Source organism: Salmo salar, chromosome 13 (assembly GCF_965601325.2).
Source record: "Salmo salar chromosome 13, fSalSal1, whole genome shotgun sequence".
NCBI lineage: Eukaryota > Metazoa > Chordata > Actinopteri > Salmoniformes > Salmonidae > Salmo > Salmo salar.
In genome coordinates, this window is record NC_138303.1 from 67566055 (window position 1) to 67590240 (window position 24186).

Here is a 24186-nt window from a genome sequence, read left to right on the forward strand (position 1 = left end):
CTTCCGCTGAAAAACATCCCCACAGCATGATGCTGCCACCACCATGCTTCACCGTAGGGACAGTGCCAGACGTGACGCTTGGCATTCAGGACAAAGAGTTCAATCATGGTTTCATCAGACCAGAGAATCTTGTTTCTCATGGTCTGAGAGTCCTTTGGGTACCTTTTGGCAAACTCCAAGCGGGCTGTCATGGGCCTTTTACTGAGGAGTGGCTTCCGTCCTGCCACTCTACCATAAAGGCCTGATTGGTGGAGTTCTGCAGAGATAGTTGTCCTTCTGGAAGGTTCTCCCATCTCCACAGAGGAACTCTGGAGCTCTGTCAGAGTGACCATTGAGTTCTTGGTCACCTCCCTGACCAAGGCCCTTCTCCCCCGATTGCTCAGTTTGGCTGGTCGGCCAACACTAGGAAGAGTCTTGGTGGTTCCAAACTTCTTCCATTTAAGAATGATGGAGGCCCCTGTGTTCTTGGGGCCCTTCAATGCTCCAGAAATGTTTTGGTACCCTTCCCCAGATCTGTACCTCGACACAATCCTGTCCCGGACCTCTACGGACAATTCCTTCAATCTCATGGCTTGGTTTTTGCTTTGACATGCACTGTCAACTGTGGGACCTTATATAGACAGGTGTGTGCCATTCCAAATCATGTCCAATAAATTGAATTTACCACAGGTGGACTCATAGAAACATCTCAAGGATCATCAATGGAAACAGGATGCACCTGAGCTCAATTTCGTGTCTCATAGCAAAGGATCTGAATATTTATGTTTAATAAATTTGCTAACATTTCTAAAAACTTGTTTTCGCTTTGTCATTATGGGGTATTGTGTGTAGATTGATGAGGAAAATGTTTTATTTAATCCATTTTAGAATAAGGATGTAATGTAACAAAATCTGGAAAAAGTGAAGGGGTCTGAATACCTTCTGAATGCACTGTATAATGCATTACTTTTGACCAGAACTCTATGGACCCTGGTCAAATGTAGTGCACTATGTAGGAAATAATCCGCCATAAGAAATACAATCATCATTTTGCGGCATAGAGGGAACTAAAATGAGACCTCTGAAGGACATCTGACGGATACTTATTTCCCCAGCTGTCAGTTGCACTGTTGCAGACTCTTAAGCCCAAATCAATTCTGAGTAAAGTTAGTCTCTGACCTTGACAGAAGTGGCAATGTTATGATGTAAGCGGTTGAAACCTTGCTGAAATGAAACTGAAATATGGGTATGATTGAAGAGAACATCAAACAATGTAGCTATTATTTTTCTAATCATTTTTGTAGCTAGCTAGCTAAAATCGTGCCTTTCCTAAATTAGCCAGGGATGGAGATAGGGATTTGGACATGATTATAACGGCCAATGATTATAACGGCGATTCTGATCCAACCATAAATTCATACATTGATGTGCCCCTGGCCTGAGAGGATGGAAGTTGAACATGAAGCCAGATGTAGTATGCTAATGTAAACTAGCTGGCCTGGCATTTCATTGCCCGTGAAAGGAAGTTAGGCTAGCAAGCAAGTATTTTAGCCAGGCAGCCTAGGACAACAAAAACTAAACGTGTTTACTGTATGACAGAGTCATTGACTATTTAGGAAACATGAAAGAGGAGGATGGCATTGGTGTTTCTCTTCAAGTAGTGTATGTCAACATGTTTTTCTACTTGCACGCACACACACACAAATCAATACCATGTACAGCCACATAATATTTAGTTTGGATTAGATAGTTTTTGGTGTCTTATAGTTGTCACTGTATTAGACTAAGCATAGGTGATTAGATGATGTTGAATTGAAGTGGTGCTGGAATAGTGGAGGCAGCTCCTGTTTATTTACGAATTGCGGTAACTCTCCGTTGTTCTAATTCAATAGTTGTTTAGTAGTCCGAAAATGTTGGAAACATTACCTTGCTTGACCATGTTGTAGGCCATGTAACTGTTTGTTACATGCAATATGTTTTTTGGACTTAACCGGACTGATGTTGCTCTCCGGTGTTATGACGTTGGCCTCTTTTGGTACAGGGAGGACAGTTGACCCCTCCCTTTTGCACACAATCCACCCTGTGTGTAAAGGGTCGTAAAAACTCTAAAATTCCAGGAGAGTCTCTGGCCACATGGCCCATAGAGAGACACAGGAAATTCTTCCAACTCATAGAATTGGAAAGCCAAGCGACATTTTGTGTTCTGGAGAAGGTATGGAAGATTGGTGAAGAATCCAGCTATGAACTGATCCGCTTGGTACCATTTTGTGATACTCAGAAGAGACAATATAGCCATATTACCATAAAACTGTTTATATAATAGACTCAGTTTAAGACTTACATCATATGGGTGTATGGAATGTATTAATAAGGATAAAGCTTTTGTAAGACATTGAGATGCTATGTACTGATATAATGTGATAGAATTGTATTTCTGTAACCAAATCTAACTCAGTCATAGGCACGCCCCCAGGGACCCATACAGGACCAGGCGTCATTTGACAAGCTGTCCTATGGGCACTATAAAACACCCCCGGATTTACATTTCCTCAGACCAGGCCTACACTCCGTTGGCACATAGGTTCTACCATCTAATTCCTCTACTGAAAGTGAACCATACCACGTGGTTAACTTTTAGACTATTGATACCGACAGAATAAGAACAAGTCTTTGATATTAATTATTAGTCTGCAGCTAAGTAAATTATATCATCGAACGCGAAGACCAACGAAACCACCATTCTATGACGACATTAATGAATGTCGCTCTGAAAGATTCATTCTAACCGAGAGAGAGAACGCGGACAAAACTCCCCAACAGAACTACTCTCCAACAAGAATCAGAACGACACACTGAGCGTAAATATATATATTGATTGCAATTGTTCCCGAATGAGTGAGCCTTCAATTGTCAATTGTTAATGAACTCTGTGTAAACTTCTCAGCTGACCATTTATGACCCATTGTTCAACATGCCGACCAGCCTGTTTAGCCCACAAGGGCACATTCCGATACCAATCCTTTGTGACGATAATTACTGTTTGTATGTTTTTCTGTTAATTACTTAGTGTAGTAAATAAATGATTTTAAGACAATTGATGTATGGATGATTTTAGTAAAGACTGGGTTCGTGCAGATACAACAATTTACGACGTTTGGGATGAGACTGGACTAGAGGTAAATACACCATTGAAACTAGAAGATAATCGGCCTATACTGTAATAGAATATAATATTATAGTACAGGAAAGTTATATTAGGAAAATTATAGCTTTGTAATCTGAATATTCTCCTTGGTGCCCCGATCTCCTAGTTAATTACAATTAAACGATTAATCAGTTTAATCGCGTGATAATAATTACAGGGAGCTAATTGATAAACATATCTTCCGTTTAATGGTACCCCCAAAGACACAACACCGGTTTTGTGATGAAAAAAAGGTGTGGTTGAACTTATTCTGCCACTGTGTCTTCATATTGCCTCAACCTTAGGCCTACGTATCACAGTGGCAAGGCATATGAACTAACAGGTTATAGAGCAAACAACACCATAATCACAACACACAGGTTGTAATATGGCTTTTTTTTCTGGATTGGCTTCCCCAGTGATTTTACCCAGGCACCACTACTGTGCGGCCTTATGCCCCCACGGGACAAAGAGGACCAAGTAAGTAAGTACGTTTTAGACCCCTGAACCTAAATCTGCTGGATGTTTGCACACTACCTGAAACCGTATACTTGAGTATAAATCAAATCAAATTTGATTTGTCACATGCGCCGAATACAACAGTTGTAGACCTTACAGTGAAATGCTTACTTACAATCATTTAACCAACAATGCAATTTTAAGAAAAATAAGTGTTAACGAGAGTCTTATCTTTAAAATGGTGTAAAATAGTTATATGTTTGAAAAATTGAAATTGGGGGGAGGGACAATGCAAATAGTCCGGGTAGCCATTTGATTAGCTGTTCAGGAGTCTTATGGCTTGGGGGTAGAACCTTCTGTTAAGAAGCTTTTTGGACCTAGACTTGGCACTCTGGTACCGCTTGCCATGCGGTAGCAGAGAGAACAGTTTATGACTAGGGTGGCTGGAGTCTTTGGCAATACTTAGGGCCTACCTCTGACACCGTCTGGTATAGAGATCCTGGATGGCAGGAAGATTGGCCCCAGTGATGTAGTGGGCCATACGCACTACCCTCTGTAATGCCTTGTGGTTGGAGATGGAGCAGTTGCCGTACAAGGCGGTGATGCAACGAGTCAGGATGCTCTCGATGGTGTAGCTGTAGAACCTTTTGAGGATCTGAGGACACATGATAAATCTTTTCAGTCTCCTGAGGGGGAATAGACATTGTCGTGCCCTCTTCATGACTGTCTTGGTGTGTTTGGACCATGATAGTTCGTTGGTGATGTGGACACCAAAGAAATGTAAGCTCTCAAACTGTTCAACTACAGCCCCGTCGATGAGAATGGGGGCGTGCTTGGTCCTCCTTTTCCTGTAGTCCACAATCATCTCCACTGTCTTGATCACGTTAAGGGAGAGGTTGTTATCCTGGCACCACACTTCCATGTCTCTGACCTCCTCCCTATAGGCTGTCTCATCATTGTCGGTGATCAGACACTGTTGTGTCGTCGGCAAACTTAATGACGATGTTGGAGTCGTCCTTGGCCATGCAGTCATGGGTGAATAGGGAGTACAGGAGGGGACTGAGCACGCACCCCTGAGGGGCCCCCGTGTTGAGAGGCAGTGTGGCAGATGTGTTGTTATCTACTCTTACCACCTGGGGGCGGCCCGTCAGGAATTCTAGGATCCAGTTGCAGAGGGAAGTGTTTAGTCCCAAGGTCATTAGCTTAGTGATGAGCTTTGAGGGCACTATGGTGTTGAACGCTGAGCTGTAGTCAATGGTGGGAAAGGGCAGTATGGAGTGCAATAGAGATTGCATCATCTGTGGATCTGTTGGGGCGGTATGCAAATTGGAGTGGGTCTAGAGTTTCTGGGATATTGGTGTAGATGTGAGCCGTGACCAGCCTTTCAAAGCACTTCATGGTTACATATGTGAGTGCTACGGACCAGTAGTCACTTAGGCAGTTTATCTTGGTGTTCTTTGGCACAGGGACTATGGTGGTCTGCTTGAAACATGTTGGTATTACGGACTCGGTCAGGGACAGTTTGAAAATGTCAGTAAAGACACATGCCAGTTGGTCAGCACATGCTCAGAGTACATGTCTTGGTAATCCATCTGGCCCTGCGGCCTTGTGAATGTTGAGCAGTTTAAAGGTCTTACTCACAAGTGTCCGGGTTAGAGTCCCGCTCCTTGAAAGCGGCAGCTCTACCTTTTAGCTCAGTGCGTATGTTGCCTGTAATCCATGGCTTCTGGTATGTATGTACAGTCACTGTGGGGATGACGTCATCAATGCACTTATTGATGAAGTGTAACGCCCTGGCCATAGAGAGGGGTTTTTTGTTCTTTATTTTGGTTAGGCCAGGGTGCTACATTGGGTGGGCGTTCTATGTTCCTTTTTCTATGTTTTTGTATTTCTTTGTTTTGGGCCGAGTAGGGTTCCTAATCAGAGGCAGCTGTCTATCATTGTCTCTGATTAGGAATCATACTTAGGCAGCCTGTTTTCCTTTGGGGTTTTGGGGGTAGTTGTTTTCTGTCTTGTGTGTGTTCACCTGGCAGAACTGTTGGCTTTCGTTTTCCCTGTTTGTTTTTGAAGTGTCTCATTAAAAATCATTATGACCACTTACCACGCTGCATCTTGGTCCCCTCTTCCAGACGATCGTTACATGAAGCCAGTGACTGATGTGGTGTACTCCTCAATACCATCAGAAGAATCCCGGAACAAATTCCAGTCTGTGCTACCAAAACAGTCCTGTAGCTTAGCATCTGTGTCATCTGACCACTTCCGTACTGAGCGAGTCACTGGTACTTCCTGCTTTAGTTTTGGCTAGTAAGCAGGAATCTGTAGGATAGAGGTATGGTCAGATTTGCCAAATGGAGGACGAGGGAGAGCTTTGTACGCGTCTCTGTGTGTTGAGTAAGTGTGGTCTGGAGTTATTTTTCCTCTGGTTGCACGTGTAACATGCTGGTAGAAATGAGGTCAAACAGATTTAAGCTTCCCTGCATTAAATTCCCCGGCCACTGGATGAGCATTTTCTTGTTTGCTTATGGCTTATGGATTTTTGAGTGCGGCCTATGTGCCAGCATCGGTTTGTGGTGGTAAATAGACAGCTACGAAAATATATATGAAAACTCTCTTTGTAAATAGTGTGGTTTACAGCTTATCATGAGATACTCTACCTCAGGCGAGCAAAACCTCAAGACTTCGAGATTTCGTTCACCAGCTGTTATTTACAAATAGACACAGAACACCACCCCTTGTCTTACCGGACGCAGTTGTTCTATCTTGCCGATGCACTGAAAAACCAGCCAGCTGTATGTTATTCATGTCGTCGTTCAGCCATGACTCTGTGAAACATAAGATAATTACAGTTTTTAATGTCCCGTTGGTAGGATAGTCTTGATCGGAGCTCATACATTCTATTATCCAATGATTGCACATTGGCTAATAGGACTGATGGTAGAGGCGGATTACGCACTCCCCGTCGGATCCTTACAAGGCACCCCCCGAGTTACATCCCCGATATCTCAGTCTCTTCTTCATGCAAATGACAGGGATTTGGACCTTGTTGGGTGTCTGAAGTAAGTCTTTCGTGCCTGACTTGTTAAAGAAAACATCTTTATCCTGTATGCGGTGAGTAATCGCTGTCCTGACATCCAGAAGCTCTTTTCGGTCATAAGATACGGTTGCAAAAACATTATGTACAAAATAAGTTACAAATAATGCAAAAAAACTACACAATAGCTCAATTGGTTACGAGCCCGTAAAACGGCAGCCATCTCCTCCGGCGCCATTTTAGTGGAGTATGACTAACATACAATGTGATTTAAAAGTTGTCGTAAAAACAAACAAAGTAAACATTAAAGTTTACTTTAGAAAACATTTCATTTTCAAATGTCCTGGAGACTGGACCGAAACCAACAGGTCACATAACACATGACTGATCTAAGGTCATCAGCAGCTCTGCTGGGCTTCCCTTCGGGCTGAGAAATGCCCCCAAGCTAATGCTAGCACTAATGCCGCTAAAGATGGACATTTTTCACCGGCCCGTAAAGACCTGCTGGCCGAGGGGAAGCCTCCCATGGCATCTCTTTCTCAGTCTGTCAGCTTTTTTGTGTGTTTCAGTGTGTGTGTGTAGGAGCGAATCTCCCGGATCTCTGCCTGTCAGGGATTACTGGATTATATCCTCTTTTAAAGAAGCGCTGTGTCGCCGTCAAATGGACATTAGCGCTGGATGATTTAGCAACCGTGGCTCTTTGGGGTGGATTTGATGGCACTGGGGTAACGATCACGCTGGGCCTAGGCTGCATGCTGTATCTATGTCACTTTACAGCCTTGTAAAGAGTTGAATGTGTCTGTCATATGTCAAAGCATATGTCATGTCTCTTTGTCATGTCATGTCTCTTTATGTGGTCTGGTTAGCTTGCCAGTGTTCTCTTTCTCACAAGTCAAGGACTTTTCCCACCCATAAAATATCATTCATCATTGTCTGTATGCTTGAGTGACACCTTAAGGGATAAATCTGTCATTCTAAGGAAGCGTCATGTTTTAATTTTTCTATCCTATCCTCTGCTCCCATCTATGCTGTCTAATCTAGGCAACAGACCAAAGTATTTGAAGTATTTCATATACTTTCAGTGTTTGATTGAGCCTGCCCTGAGAATGCCAGATGGGTGGTGTTTACACATTGGACACTATTTTCCATGTGTGCCAATGCGCCAGCCAAGCTCAATCCAACACAGCTAAAATATTTCAAAGCAAACAAACTCTATTTCAATCCAGGCCTATACAATGTATAGATACAAATCTCCCCCAAATGCTGGCTTAGAGTTCTGAGTTTGATGACTCTGATAATCACACCTGTGTTCTATCTGTGTGCGGCTGATATTGGCTGGATGTTGAGCTCAGTGGGAGTGTCAGTTTTCCTGCTGATCGCTGCGGTTTCACAGCACAGCAAAGTGGGAGAATGTCATTCCCTGTCACATCATCCCACTGCAAGAAAAAAGAAAAAGGGGGAAACAAAATAAAATAAAAATGTGAACGCCTTTAGTAACACTCAAAGGATAGCTAGCCTGGGTGCCAGTCTGTTTCTGCTATCTTACTAGGAGTTGGCATGATTGCACAAACAGACCTGGGACCTACCATCAAGCACAAATGAAAGTCTGAGTCTCTGTTTTATCTACAGATGTAGGATCTTAATTTGATCACTCTGTTGCTGAGAATTTTGAACTTGTAGTGTATTCAAAGTTTCAAAAATCTTCTAAAGTTTGTAATTTACACTTTAAAATTTCAGATTTGATTTGCTCTAACGAAAATTGTATTAACCTCGACAAGAAATATCCATTAATTATAATCCACATAATAATTCACATTTCCTGTTGCTGCAGGATACTTTTTCTGCTATAGCAAACTGGCTCATATTAAGATCCAACAAACAGGTTACTGCCAAAAATAATGGAAACACTTCAGTAAATGAGGGATACAACATTTATTGAAAGCAGGTACAGTTGCTGAGTTAATTAAGCAATTAACATCCCATTAAGTTTTATTAGTCAGATGTACGGGACATGCATGGTATGCTGTACATCATACAATGTAATGCTTATGTACCAGTGACCTTTCGTATACTGGCCCAATGCTCTTAACCGCTAGGCTACATTACCTGCCACCCCTTAAGGACACTCCATAAGGGCTGTCAACTGTGACATTGGATTATCATTTGGCTATCCAGTTACTTTCTGTAAAGGGACAGGTACAGATGTAGGATCTTAATTTGAGTTTGCTACAGCAGGAAAATAATCCTGCAGCATAAGGAATTGTTATTATTTGGATTATAATTAATCACTTTTTTTGTAGGGGTTGATACATTTTTTGTTAGGGCAAATTAAGTCTGACATCATAAAGGGGAATTTACTATCTTTGATGCCTTTTTAAACGTTGAATACACTTGCATTTCCTGCTATGCAGGAAAATTCTCTGCAAAAAAAGTAATAAAATTAAGATCCTAAATCTGTACTAATATCCTGTCGTTCCAGCCCAGTGTGCGTGTGCCTGTGAGTGTGCATTCGTGCGCGGAACCCTCTGTTTTCCATTCCTTTGGCTCCAATCCGCCCGGTCTAACAGCAGCATTTCCCATTCCTCTTCTAATCCTGCACAAGGCAATCAGTTTAAATTTGTCTTTTTATGAAAGGGAATTATTCTAATGCTTATTATGGGTGAGTTACGGCAGGAGCCCGAGTCTGCTACCCGCTCCCTTTAATCTTCCTCTCTGTTAATTAAGATTGGGCTTGGCTAACGAGCCTGGGAACTGGATTTGTTTCTAATTTAAAACCTGCAAATGCTTATTGGGCCACGGTAATGCTGTCTCTTAAATATTTCATTGTCCCTTAAATGGCACTTCACACTGCAAGGGGAAACGGATCCCCCTCCCTCTATGCCTGCCTGACGGTGAGGAAGCCAAGACCTTCTTCTGGCGCAGACACACAACTTTGGTGTGTTTGTGTGTGCATACATGTGAGAGACAGTGTGTGTGTTTGTGTTTAGGTATTGCATGTATGCGTGAGAGAGAAAGGAGGCAGACGGGGTGCGGTGGAAGATTGGAGCAGGAGAAAACCCTGGAGAGCAGGAGGGAATGTTGTGAGCATGCTCAGTTCCCTCGGCAGCAGTCAGTACCAGAGCTGGGAGCACAACAAACAGGGAACACTTTCGTTTGTGGGGCCTTTGAGGCTGCTGAAGCCCAGCATGTGGCTGTGTGTGTGTGTGTGTGTGTGTGTGTGTGTGTGTGTGTGTGTGTGTGTGTGTGTGTGTGTGTGTGTGTGTGTGTGTGTGTGTGTGTGTGTGTGTGTGTGTGTGTGTGTCTACTCGCGAGAGGGAAGGAGAGGGGCTATTACAAAGGGAGTGATACGAACATTTCTTTGACTGTTGCTTAACATTACCAAAGCATTGAGAGAACAAAAGGTAACTTTTCTTTTAAATAGCCCTTTTAACATTATTGGAAGCCCATTTATAACGCCTTATGAGACAATGCATAATGTATTTTAATGCACAACATGGACGCTTATAATAGGAAGTGTTGCCCAAATGACCTGTATGGACTGGTTCTATATAGTACTGTATGTGTGTGAGAGTGGGTATTGTTTGTAGTGAGTCAGGTCAAGGGCATCTGTCACTGTGTCAGGTCAAATCACATTGATTGGCTGAACCGCGACTCTGTCACAACCTTACAGAAATGTTGATATGCCATCTTCATGTGCCTTCATTTGTGATCTAGCAAGCACACACTATTGCCCTTTGCACACTATTATGCTGACCTGAACAAAACTGTCCTTTTAGGCAACAATTCACACAAAGCTGAACAGACATGTACTGTAGCTACATTGAATAATATAATAGTCCAATTATTTGTATTTCTTTGTGTAATTACATGTAGAGTTTGGAGTCTCTTTTCATTACAATCCATTGTTTCAGGTAATTGCGCCATGCATCTTATCTGCTGTTAGAACAGGGTGTCCCAAACTCTGTCCTCTGGACCATCAGGGGTGCACGTTTTGTTTTTTGCCCTAATACTACACAGCTGATTCAACTAATCAATTAATCATCAAGCTATGATAATTTGAATAAGCTGTATAGTGTTAGGGCAAAAACCAAAATGTGCACTCCTTGGTTTGGGAAACGCTGAGTTAGAATGTACTGTGGAGTAAGTCTGGTTCCAAACATAATAGTTATTGGGCCACATTTTCCTGTCGCAACTAACTGTCACTTTTCTTAGAGGGGATGAGTGAATTTACAATTTGCACAATTTAGATTTAGGCTTCATGTTGAGACACTGTAGGTTTAGACTTGTCAGTGAGAAGGCATTATTTAATTCAAATGTAGGTAAGCAGTGCAGTACACACAATGCACAATGTAGTATTAAGAGTTCCCCTCTATTTAAAATGTTATAGTTTGCTCACGGTGCATGTGTCAATGCTAGAGTAATCTCTCATGGACTAACGCACATAACAAATGGTATCGTACCGTCTGTCAACAGACTGTGGGATGCGATGACTATTGAGGAACTTTGTTCTGGTACACTGATTTTTTTGTCACTGATCATTGGTCAAATCACGATTTCGCAGTTGCTCGCTTCTCATTATAGTATCTTTTCTAACTGGGTTTCCGAGATTGGGTGTCCGAGATTAATGCTAGAGGAATCGATAATATGTAACTATACAGTGCATGTCATTGGCGTCGTAGTGAACAGACCAAGGCGCAGCGTGTTGAGTGCTCATACTTAATTTATTTTAAGAGAACACTTAAACAGCAAAATAACAACGACCAACAGTTCCGTCAGGTAAAACAACTAAACAGAAAATAAACACCCACAAAACCCAAAGGAAAACAGGCTGCCTAAGTATGGCTTCCAATCAGAGACAACGAAAGACACCTGCCTCTGATTGGAAACCACACTCGGCCACACATGGAAAATGAAACATAGAAACAGTAAACCAGAACAAATTCCCCTAGAAACAAACCAACCCCAAAACACACAAAACAACCCCCCTGCCACGCCCTGACCCTTCTACTATGGCGAAATGAACCTTTTCACTGGTCAGGACATGACAGTGCAAGAGCAACATAGATATTATGTGTTGCTCAAGAGCCACTGTGGTTAGAGAAAGGTTAAGATAACATAAATTCAATAGATTAAAATGTTACAAAGACTAAATATCCATAAGGTAGCGTGTAGTGACTCTTAGATTTAAGTGTACATACGTTTTTGCAAACTATTGCGAGAATGTCATACAAAGTGATCCTTAAACAGTGAATAACATTTTCTGCTTCCCCTGAGGCCATGGGGACACCTGGTGACTGCCCTTTCAACTCTTCCGCCCTGTCCTCTATGAAAATATCAGCATCGACAAAATAATTTGTTAAAGGGATAGTTCACTCAAATTACAAAATTACATATTGCTTTCCATACACTGTCTGCAGTCTATGGACAAGGTATAACAGCAATCCATGCTTTGGTTTAGTTTCCCTGGCACTGTTTCTACATGCTAATGTTTAAGCATTAGTGGCACAAATCCCATTCAAGTCATGGGATGAATATTGACATTTTTTGCGCATCATGATCAAAAAATCCAGAAGTGACTTTGTTGAGCTTTACAATCCTTTTTAGATATGTTCAAATGATTTTGATATGATGTGAGAAAAATGCTAATATCAGTCCAATGACTCGAATGGGATTTGTGCCACAAATGCTAAAACGTTAGCAATGGGAAACAGTACCAGTGAACCTAAACCAAAGCATGGATTGCTGTCATACCTGGTCAATAAACTTCTTACAGGTTTAAGAAAACCAATGTGTCATTTTATAATTTAGGGGAACTATCCCTTTAAGATAATATTCAAATCAAACATTTACCCTGTGTCCGTGGTCTCGGGAGCAAGGACTTGATGGCCTACATAACTATGGAAGAAAATAGATTTTCAATCGAATGGGTTTATCTTATGCCTATTATACAATTTTTTCCCATCTAGGGAGGGCAGGGAGGTTAGAGAACGAGGGGAAGAAGGGAGGGTGGGGGTGTCTCCAGGTAGAAAGAAAGAGAGAGAGAAAATAATGCGGTGGCGGAAATAAAGCGAAGCCCATTGAAGCTTTATTCAAACCAATCTGTGAGCTGTGGGGCAGTGGAATGTCGCAGAGCCAGAGAACAGTCCACATGGTCACAGTCTTTTCATCGCCTCATAACAGTGTCGTCTCCAAGCACATCCATCAGTGTACTTCAAGGGTCAATGCTGTTTGGCTTGCTTTGGCGGTAAGGTCAGCGATAAGTATCTTAAAATGTAATCCATCATGGTAATCAGTGAATTAAGTATAGCTAATCAAAAGAAATCAACATAGATTTGTCACATGCTCCAAGTGTAGACATTACAGTGAAATGCTTACTTACAAGCTCTTAACCAACAATGCAGTTAAGAAAAATTTGTGTTAAGTAAAAAAAAAAGAAGTAACAAGTAATTAAAGAGCAGTAGTAAAATAACAATAGCGAGGCTATATACAGGGGGTACCGGTACACAGTCTGCGGGGGCACGGGTTAGTCGAGGTAATTGAGGTAATATGTACATATAGCTAACTATAACTCCAATGGTTTCCTGATAATAAGAAAAGAAGAGCAGTTTTTACATGGCTAAAGGAGAAGTATTGCCATATTTATTGTCTTCAGAAAACTCATTCAATATCTTCTGACGAAGTGGCCTGGGAAAAATAATGGGATGGTAAAATTTATTCCAGTCATGGGTTAAGAAATTCAAAAGGTGTAATGATCCTATTCAAAAGCAATTTCGACTTGAGGTACAATCCGTTAAAATACACTGCTCAAAAAAATAAAGGGAACACTTAAACAACACAATGTAACTCCAAGTCAATCACACTTCTGTGAAATCAAACTGTCCACTTAGGAAGCAACACTGATTGACAATACATTTCACATGCTGTTGTGCAAATGGAATAGACAACAGGTGGAAATTATAGGCAATTAGCAAGACACCCCCAAAAAAGGAGTGGTTCTGCAGGTGGGGACCACAGACCACTTCTCAGTTCCTATGCTTCCTGGCTGATGTTTTGGTCACTTTTGAATGCTGGCGGTGCTTTCACTCTAGTGGTAGCATGAGACGGAGTCTACAACCAACACAAGTGGCTCAGGTAGTGCAGCTCATCCAGGATGGCACATCAATGCGAGCTGTGGCAAGAAGGTTTGCTGTGTCTGTCAGCGTAGTGTCCAGAGCATGGAGGCGCTACCAGGAGACAGGCCAGAACATCAGGAGACGTGGAAGAGGCCGTAGGAGAGCAACAACCCAGCAGCAGGACCGCTACCTCCGCCTTTGTGCAAGGAGGAGCAGGAGAAGCACTGCCAGAGCCCTGCAAAATGACCTCCAGCAGGCCACAAATGTTCATGTGTCTGCTCAAATGGTCAGAAACAGACTCCATGAGGGTGGTATGAGGGCCCGACGTCCACAGGTGGGGGTTGTGCTTACAGCCCAACACCGTGCAGGACGTTTGGCATTTGCCAGAGAACACCAAGAATGGCAAATTCTCCACTGGCGCCCTGTGCTCTTCACAGATGAAAGCAGGTTCACACTGAGCACGTGACAGACGTGACAGAGTCTGGAGACGCCGTGGAGAACGTTCTGCTGCCTGCAACATCCTCCAGCATGACCGGTTTGGCGGTGGGTCAGTCATGGTGTGGGGTGGCATTTCTTTGGGGGGCCACACAGCCCTCCATGTGCTCGCCAGAGGTAGCCTGACTGCCATTAGGTACCGAGATGAGATCCTCAAACCCCTTGTGAGACCATATGCTGGTGCGGTTGGCCCTGGGTTCCTCCTAATGCAAGACAATGCTAGACCTCATGTGGCTGGAGTGTGTCAGCAGTTCCTGCAAGAGGAAGGCATTGATGCTATGGACCGGCCCGCCTGTTCCCCAGAACTGAATCCAATTGAGCACATCTGGGACATCATGTCTCGCTCCATCCACCAACGCCACGTTGCACCACAGACGGTCCAGGAGTTGGCAGATGCTTTAGTCCAGGTCTGGGAGGAGATCCCTCAGGAGACCATCCGCCACCTCATCAGGAGCATGCCCAGGCATTGTAGGGAGGTCACACAGGCACGTGGAGGCCACAAACACTACTGAGCCTCATTTTGACTTGTTTTAAGGACATTACATCAAAGTTGGCTCAGCCTGTAGTGTGGTTTTCCACTTCAATTTTGAGTGTGACTCCAAATCCAGACCTCCATGGGTTGATAAATTGGATTTCCATTGATTATTTTTGTGTGATTTTGTTGTCAGCACATTCAACTATGTAAAGAAAAAAGTATTTAATAAGATTATTTCATTCATTCAGATATAGGATGTGTTGTTAAGTGTTCCCTTTATTTTTTTGAGCAGTATATATCCTCAAGGAAGATGGATTGCCTGAATATACTACTTGATGATTAAAAGCTTTGGCTCATAAATATACGTTTCCTTCCAGGATTATTATAATTTTTTGTTGTGATTTCTGCCTGCCAATAATGCTTGATTGTTTTGCGGCAGCTTTTCTGAAATTCTGCGATACATTTTGCGATGTTTTTCTTCACGTAAATTTAATATAAAGCAATACAAAGTCATATGTGCTCAGTTTTAGGAGGATTTTAAGCAGAATACACAATACAAAAACAATGAGAAACATCTAAAGTTCTCAATTTTGTTTATTTTCCTGAACAAACAGCTCTATCATAATCCACTCACACATTCACTCACACGCACCTCTCCATCAGGCTTGGGGCTTGCTATCAACACGAGATGCACGTCCCATTCCCACTCACACGCTCTCTCTCTCTCAATTTTTTTGGATTCAAAGCTGATCAATCGCTTTCAATTTGAGGATCGATATTTCTTTAGCATAAATTATCTTCAAAATACTTGATTGTGATTTTTTTCTGAAAGGGTCGTAAAGGAGATAAAGAACAGAAAATGTACAACTAGAGTATTGTGGTTGATATGTACTTTTAAAACAGTATTACCATTTCAAAAAAAGTCCAGAAAGATTGTGCTTTCGTGATCCGCATTAGGTTTTACAGAGAGTTTTACAGCTTTTTTGAAATCGGACAGTGTGGTTAGATAAAGGAGAGTCTTGTCTTTAAAATGCTGTGAAATAGTCATATGTTTGAAAAATTGAAGTTTTTGTATTTTTGAGGAATTTGTAATTCGCGCCACGCCTATCATTGGATATTGGAGCAGGTGTTCCGCTAGCGGAACGTCTAGATGTAAGAGGTTAACCTCTCTGGGCTAGGTGGGATGAAATCGTGGCGCGATTTTCAAATACCTTAGAAATGCTATTACTTCAATTTCTCAAACATATGACTATTTTACACCATTTTAAAGACAAGACTCTCGTTAATCTAACCACACTGTCCGATTTCAAAAAGGCTTTACAACGAAAGCAAAACATTAGATTATGTTAGCAGAGTACCCAGCCAGAAATAATCAGACACCCATTTTTCAAGCTAGCATATAATGTCACAAAAACCCAGAAGACAGCTAAATGCAGCACTAACCTTTGATGATCTTCATCAGATGACACACCTAGGACATTATGTTATACAATACATGCATGTTTTGTTCAATCAAGTTCATATTTATATCAAAAAACAGCTTTTTACATTAGCATGTGACGTTCAGAACTAGCAAACCTCCGGTGAATTTACTAAATTACTCACGATAAACGTTCACAAAAAACATAACAATTATTTTAAGAATTATAGATACAGAACTCCTTTGTGCAATTGAGGTGTCCGATTTTAAAATAGCTTTTCGGTGAAAGCACATTTTGCAATATTCTGAGTACATAGCCCAGCCATCACGGCTAGCTATTTAGACACCCACCAAGTTTAGCCCTGACCAAACTCCGATTTACTATTACAAAAGTTTGATTACCTTTGATGTTCTTCGTCAGAATGCACTCCCAGGACTGCTACTTCAATAACAAATGTTGGTTTGGTCCAAAATAATCAATCCATCGTTATATCCAAATAGCGGCGTTTTGTTCGTGCGTTCAAGACACTATCCGAAGTGTAAATAAAGGTCACGAGCATGGCGCAATTTGTGACAAAACATTTCTAAATATTCCATTACCGTACTTCGAAGCATGTCAACCGCTGTTTAAAATCCATTTTTATGCAATTTATCTCATAAAAAAGCGATAATATTCCGACCGGGAATCTGCGTTTAGGTAAACAGAGGAAAGAAAACAAAGCATTCGGTCGACATAAATTATGGACTTTATCGAACAAAACAACATTTATTTTGGACCTGGGATACCTGGAAGTGCCTTCTGATGAAGATCATCAAAGGTAAGTGAATATTTATAATGCTATTTATGATTTTAGATGACTCCAAAATGGTGGGTATCTGTATTGCCTGTATTGCCTATTTTTCTGAGTGCCGTACTCAGATTATTGCAAAGTGTGCTTTCCCCGTGAAGCTTTTTTGAAATCTGTCACAGCGGTTGCATTAACTCTGGGGCAGATGAGAGTGTTATGGACACAACCTTAGTTTCTGAATTAGGTATCCCCACTCAACTCCTCCCTGTTCCAATGGACACTAGAGCACTGGACGGCCGCTCCATTGGACGAGTTACCCACAGCACTATTCCCGTTAATCTGCGTGTTTCAGGAAATCACAGTGAGTCAATACAGATTCTCCTCATTGATTCCCTCCATAATCCTGTTGTTTGGTGATTTTCTTGGCTCCAAAAACATAACCCCGTTATTGACTGGACCACGAGTTCAAGCCTGGGATGGAGTCCATTCTGTCATTCCCATATCCTTAACTTCTTATGGATGGTGGCAGTATTGAGTAGCTTGGATGACTGACGTGCCCAGAGTAAACTGCCTGCTACTCACGCCCAGAAGCTAAGATATGCATATTATTAGTAAAACACTCTGACGTTTCTAAAACTGTTTGAATGATGTCTGTGAGTATAACAGAACTCATATGGCAGGCAAAAATCTGAGAAACAATCCAACCAGGGAGTGGTTTGTAGTTTTTCAAGTGATTTCCTATCCAAACTACAGTATCTGTGGGGTAATTTTGCACTTCCTAAGGCTTCCACTAGATGTCAACAGTCTTTAGAACCTTGTTTGATGTTTCAACTGTGAAGTGGTGGAGAATAAGAGCTCATTGAGTGAGAGGACTGCCAGCAGGGCATGAGCTTCAGTCATGCGCGCTCACGTGAGAGGTAGCTCAGTTCCATTGCATTTCTGAAGACAAAGGATTCTCCGGTAGAAACTTATTTGCAGATTTATGATAAAAACATCCTAAAGATTGATTCTATACATCGTTTGACATGTTTCTACGAACTGTAATGGCATTTTTTGGGTTTTCATCAGACCCGCGCGTCGTGAATTAGGATTTGTGAACTGAAGGCGCGAACAAAAAGGAGGTATTTGGACATAAAGGATGGACTTTATCGAAAGTGAATATTTATAATGCTATTTCTGACTATTGTTGACTCCAACATGGCGGATATATTGTATGGCATGTTTTTGTGTCTGAGCGCCGTACTCAGATTATTGCATGGTGTGCTTTTTCGGTAAAGCTTTTTTAAAATCTGACACAGCGGTTGCATTAACTTCTATGGGCTACGTGGGACGCTAGCATCCCACCTGCGGGACACAGCCAGTGAAATATCAGGGCGGCAAATTGAAAACAACAAAATGTCATAATTCAAATTTCTCAAACATACAACTATTTTACACCATTTTAAAGATACACCTCCCCTTAATCCAACCACATTGTCCGATTTCAAAAGGGCTTTACGGCGAAAGCATAAAGTTAGATTATGTTAGGACAGTGCCAACACAAGAAAAACCACACAGCCATTTTCCAAGCAGGAGAGGGGTCACAAAAACCAGAAATTCAGCTAAAATTAAGCACTAACCTTTGACGATCTTCATCAGATGACACTCCTAGGACTCAATGTTACACAATACATGTATGTTTTGTTCGATAAAGTTCATATTTATATCCAAAAACCCCATTTTACATTGGCGCGTGATGTTCAGAAAAGTTTTTGCCTCCAAAACTGCTGGTGAATCAGCACAATCATTTACAAAAATACTCATCATAAACATTGATAAAATATTAAACTGTTATTCAAAGAATTATAGATAAACATCTCCTTAATGAGCACCCGGAGAGACTTCCTCACAGCAGGATCACAAAAAAGGGAGTGTGGGTAATGGGAATTAGAGAATTCCCAGTCTGGCTCACCAGAGTACTTGTACCTACTAAAGAAATAGATCTCTTAACAGGGCAGGTGGCTTTATAATTTCCCACAGCCCCACAGTACAGACAACAGTTGGAGCTCACCCTACGTGAACATTCCCTAGGCGATAATCTAGCTCTGCCTAGTTGCTTATGCTCAGGAGTAACCGACTTACCCGTTGCCGATGATTCTCGAGGGAACTCGGGTGGCTTTGGTTCTTCTTGGAAATGCGCACTTCAGGGATTTGCGGATTCCTTCGGAGGTGATTAAGCAGCAGCGGATGGACGAATGTTCCCGAGACCCGACCTCCTCTCACTCCGGTGTTCTCGTAGATGTCCATCAATCCTAATCGTAAGAGTGATGATGGAATTGAGGTCCAATGGTAACTCCCGAGCTGCGAGCTTGTCTTTTATTTCCTCCAACAGCGTGAAGGAAGGTATCGAACAGAGCCTCCGGATTCCAGGCACTCTCGGCGGCCAATGTGCAAAAATCTACCCCGTAGTCTGCTTCACCATGGGAGTTCTGAAGTACCTTCAGTAGGGTTCGGGCCACCTCTCTCCCGGGCACCAAAGAATCAAAAACCTTCCTCACCTCCGCCATGCAATCTTCCAGGTAATAGCAAACGGTGGATTGTTGCTCCCAAACAGCCGTCGCCCAGGAGAGCACCCTTCCGAACATTAGCGTAATTATATACGCTATCTTCGATCGATTCCGAAGGGAATGACAATGGCTGAAGCTCAAAAATGAGGGAGCACTGGGAAAGAAACGCCCGGCAGGTTCCAGGATCGTCAGCTATTGCTCCGGAGGAGGTAAGCGGGGTTCTCGGGAAGCTGGGGTAGGCTGAACAAACCCACTATTAGTAGAGAAGTTACTGAGTGGCTGGGAGGAGATGTGGCGTGCTGTCTGCGAGCTAATTCACGGAATTGCTCCGTTAACGCCTTGAACCCCTGATTGTGGCGTTTCGCCAGAGATGGAACCCCTCCATCAGGTTCTGAAGTAGCTCCTCCTGTTTCTTAATGGTAGCTCCCTGCAGGGAGACAGCGTGATGGAGCTGGTCCAAGTTTGCTGTGTGGATAACTGTAATAGAGAAGCACTGAATAATCTAGACACAAAACAAAAGTAGTTTGAGGAATTTATTCAGGAAAGATCAGGTTTCATTTTCTAAAAAATGAAACAAATTGGATGGAGAACTGTGAAAATACGTTTTTCCTAAATCTTCAATATAGAAACACGACCAAAAATAACCTAAAAAATGGTTACAAACAATGGAGAAATCCTTACCTCACCAACAGAGATTTTGAATGAGTAAGTAAAATATTTTAAACAAATGTACTCTTGTCAAGTTCCTCCAACTTCACTTGACTATAAGTTTTTTTCTTCTGAAAAATCGTTCTTCTGAAAAATCATGTGAAACCATCTGCGGCACAAAAAACATATTGTGAAGGTCTAATTACACATGACGAACTATGGTTGGCAATTGATTATTTTGATATGGGGACAACCACTGGTCTGGATGGCATTCCAATAGCAAACTGTTTATGAACTACTGAATGATCCATTACTATCATATTTATATTATTAATAATCTTCCCTGTGGCTCAGTTGGTAGAGTATGGTGTTTGCAATGCCAGCATGGTGTGTGCAACGCCAGGGTTGTGGGTTTGATTCCCACGGGGGGGCCAGTACAAAAAAATATATATATTTAAAAGAATGCATGAAATGTGTGAAATGTATGCATTCACTACTGTAAGTCGCTCTGGATAAGAGCGTCTGCTAAGTGACTAAAAATGTAAAAAAAATGTTAATATATAAGTGACAAACTGTTGGACACACAAAAAGAGGGACTGATCTCTCTCCTACTGAAGAAGGAGCCACGGGGAAATACAGACACCCAGTCCCTTTAAAACATTGGAAGCCCCTCACCCTTCAATGTTGTGATGCAAAAATATTGGTAAAATGTATTGCTCATAGAATAAAAAGGTCTTATTGGACATTATATATCACAATCAGACGGGATTCTCATAATAAATATATATTTGAGACAACATTAGACAACTACTAGAAATAATGGAAAACTAAAGCAGATTTTGAGAAAGCATTTGATACAGTGTCTTGAATGCCTGGATTTTTTTTCAACTTCCGAGAATCTCTCATAAGATGGGTAAAAGTCATGTACAACAATCCTTTATGTAAAATAATAAATAATGGTTTATTGTCAAGAGTCAGGAGGCTTAAAACAAGGTTGCCTTCTGTCACCATAACTATTTATTATGGCCATCAAACTGTTTGCTTAAAAAAATATATAATGATAACATTATGGGCCTAAAAGGGATTAGAGACAATGATTAAAGTTTTCTATTGGGTCCTCAATCTTCATCGTTGAAGGGCCTCATTGAGGACCTGTTTTTTTTCTCCAGTTTCTCTGGACTAAAACACAACTGTGATAAGTGTACAATATTACAGATTGGATCTCTAAAAGATACAAACTTTAAATTGCCACGTCGTCTCCCGATTAAATAGGCGGATGGTGAAGTCAATGTGCTTGGTGTACATATCCCGGAAAAGTTCAGCGATCTTGCGACTATTAACTTTGATTGAAAATTTTGCAAAATAGATAGAATCTTGAAACTGTGGAGTGGGAAACACCTATCCATTTACGGGACCATTACCCTAATTAATTCTACCAACTCCAGGAGAATATTTTTTCAAATCATATTTAACTTTATTTGGAATGGCAAACCAGATAAAGTTAAAGAAGCATATTTATATACAGTGTTGAAGTCCTTCAGACCGGTCTCGGTCTCGAGTCCGCTCTCGAGATCAGATATTGAGTGTCTCGGTCTTGTCTTTGTGTCGGATACATTTGTACTGGTCTCGGTCAGTGAGCACTCATAATTTTTTCCAGAGACCAGCCAAGACCAGCGGAGTAAAAACTCATTATTATCAGCTTCCATTCAGTCAGTGCATAAAACCACTTCACCAGGCTAAATATATACACTCCTTTCTTGAAACATGAATATGTTAACACCCTTTATATCTATTATATACATATTTGTGCAGTGGCAAACCTATACCCTTACAAAAAAAGATTGCAGTTTTGAAACTGCAGAAAAAGTGCAGTAACTGCAGTCGACTGTGGTATTTTGGACTACAAAAATACTGCTGTAAAAAAAAACGGTTATTTTGGATGCAGTATTTGCAGCATACTGCAGTTATACTGCACTCTGACTGGAATCTTTTTTTTGTAAGGGTAGGCCTTCAGTGTGTGACAGGTTTGTGATTCTGAAAGGACAGCAACCGTAATACCAGCGCACTCATGTAGGAGAGTGCACTTTTTGTATAACACAAAGGGCCAGTGGTGTAGTGGAGGGTATAAGCAGGTATAAGCCGTATACCCACTTTTTTTCAGTGGGCATTGCTTATACTCACTTCTTAATCCCTACCGATGCGTATCAAAGTAGTGTAGTGGAGGTATACGACCTATCAATGATGTACTACAATAGAGAAATCATGCACAAAGTAGCCTATACAAAAGCAAAGCGCATGAAAGATATTCACATGCATGCAACGCAGCACACAGCCTAGTTTCAACTGAATATCATCTGCAGGCAGCAGGAGTGTGCAGCTCTCAACTGGTTTTGGCATGGAGCAGCTCACAGAAGAATGACATCGGTAGCCTGTAGGGTAGGAAAGAAGTTTCAACTTATGATATCTACCAGTAAATGCTAACTAAAGCAACAATCGCTATGCAAACCAGGTATTGACAAAGTTGAGTCCGAAGTGATGGTTAGTAGGCTATTTGTGATGCACAATTGTCATCATGCTTTGTTTGCATCGGGGGCAAAGACATGGATGGGCCTGGGTGGACAGAGGCCCACCCACTGGGGAGCCAGGCCCTGACAGGCCCACCCAATCAGAATGATATGGTTTAAGCATGGTTGTGGACTTATTCGATCAAATTCGTGTATTTCTTCTATTTAAAAAAAGAGTGATTTTGAGAGTGAAAACCTGAAAAATCTATAAAAAAAACTAAGGAAAGAATAGGATTTTTTACACAGGGTGCCTTTCCTTCACTGGGCGGGCTGTTTGCAAGCTTTTTTGTGAAAATTAGAGTATACCCACTTCCAGGCACAACTACGCCACCGCATAGGGCCGATAGAAAGACAGCAGTGATGTTAAAGGATAAGCAGTCCATAAACTCGCACATAATAAGCCAGTAGGTCCCAATCATAAGAATACAAAAACACAACCATTAAGCATTTCCCAATCAAAATGTACAAATAGTACTTCCCATTGCAAAAAAACATTTTACCAAAAAACAAGTAACTGGTGACCTAAAGTTTAAGGTGGAAATGACAGCATGTTAACTACTTTGCAGATATGAAACAAACAGACAATCATAATATCAGTAAAAAATATAAAATTCCCAGTTCATGCTACAATTATATGGTAATCCAAAAAATATTGCTATCAGGTTGTAAATCACAGCTGGCCAGGTACATTGTTTGCTGCCTCCATTCAGGTTGGACTGTTGCAGTTTCAATGACTCAATAATCAGGAAAAAAAGGACAAATGTAAATAAGGCTGGGAACGTCAATACAATCAAATTAGCAAGGGCAACGATCACAAGTCAGTTATAACGTGGCTAATAGGCTAGCGTATCTATTTTTGTAGCATTCTAAAAACACAGAGCCTAATGTTAGCTAGATAGCTAGCTAGCTGCTAGGAGGATGTCATGTCATGCCAATGGAGGAGTGGTTGAGTGACTGTCTTTTTCCCCTCATATCGTTTTTCTGTGGCTATACACAGCTAGAGATGCAGATGTCATTTGGTTAGCTAGCAAGAACTTGAAGAACTGAACTTGAACATCCACTCTGATTTTAGAGCACTCTCGTCTGACTTTGCCAGAGCGCAGAACAACTGATGAATTTATGAACGCGCAACACCGGCAGACTATGACCAGTGTCAGTAAAACATAGGCAAACAAAGTTACAGTTAGTCAATAACGCTCTAGATAACATGTAAACAGCCTAACCAGCTCTGCTAATGCCAGTAAAATAGTCAGAGTGAGGTGTTCTCTCATTTGTGTCTGGAAGTAGCTAGCTAGCAAGCTAGCCAACTTTAGCCAGTTAGCTTGGGTGCTTGGTTGGGACAAGCATGAATTGGAAGGCAAGCTGCAGAAGGACGAGGAGGCTACAATTCCCCATCGTTTAACAGTGCAAAAAAGGTTTGACAGCGTTTATCTAATGTTTCTTCGTTAGATTTTACCTCATGTTGCTCTGGCTAGCATTTGTTGT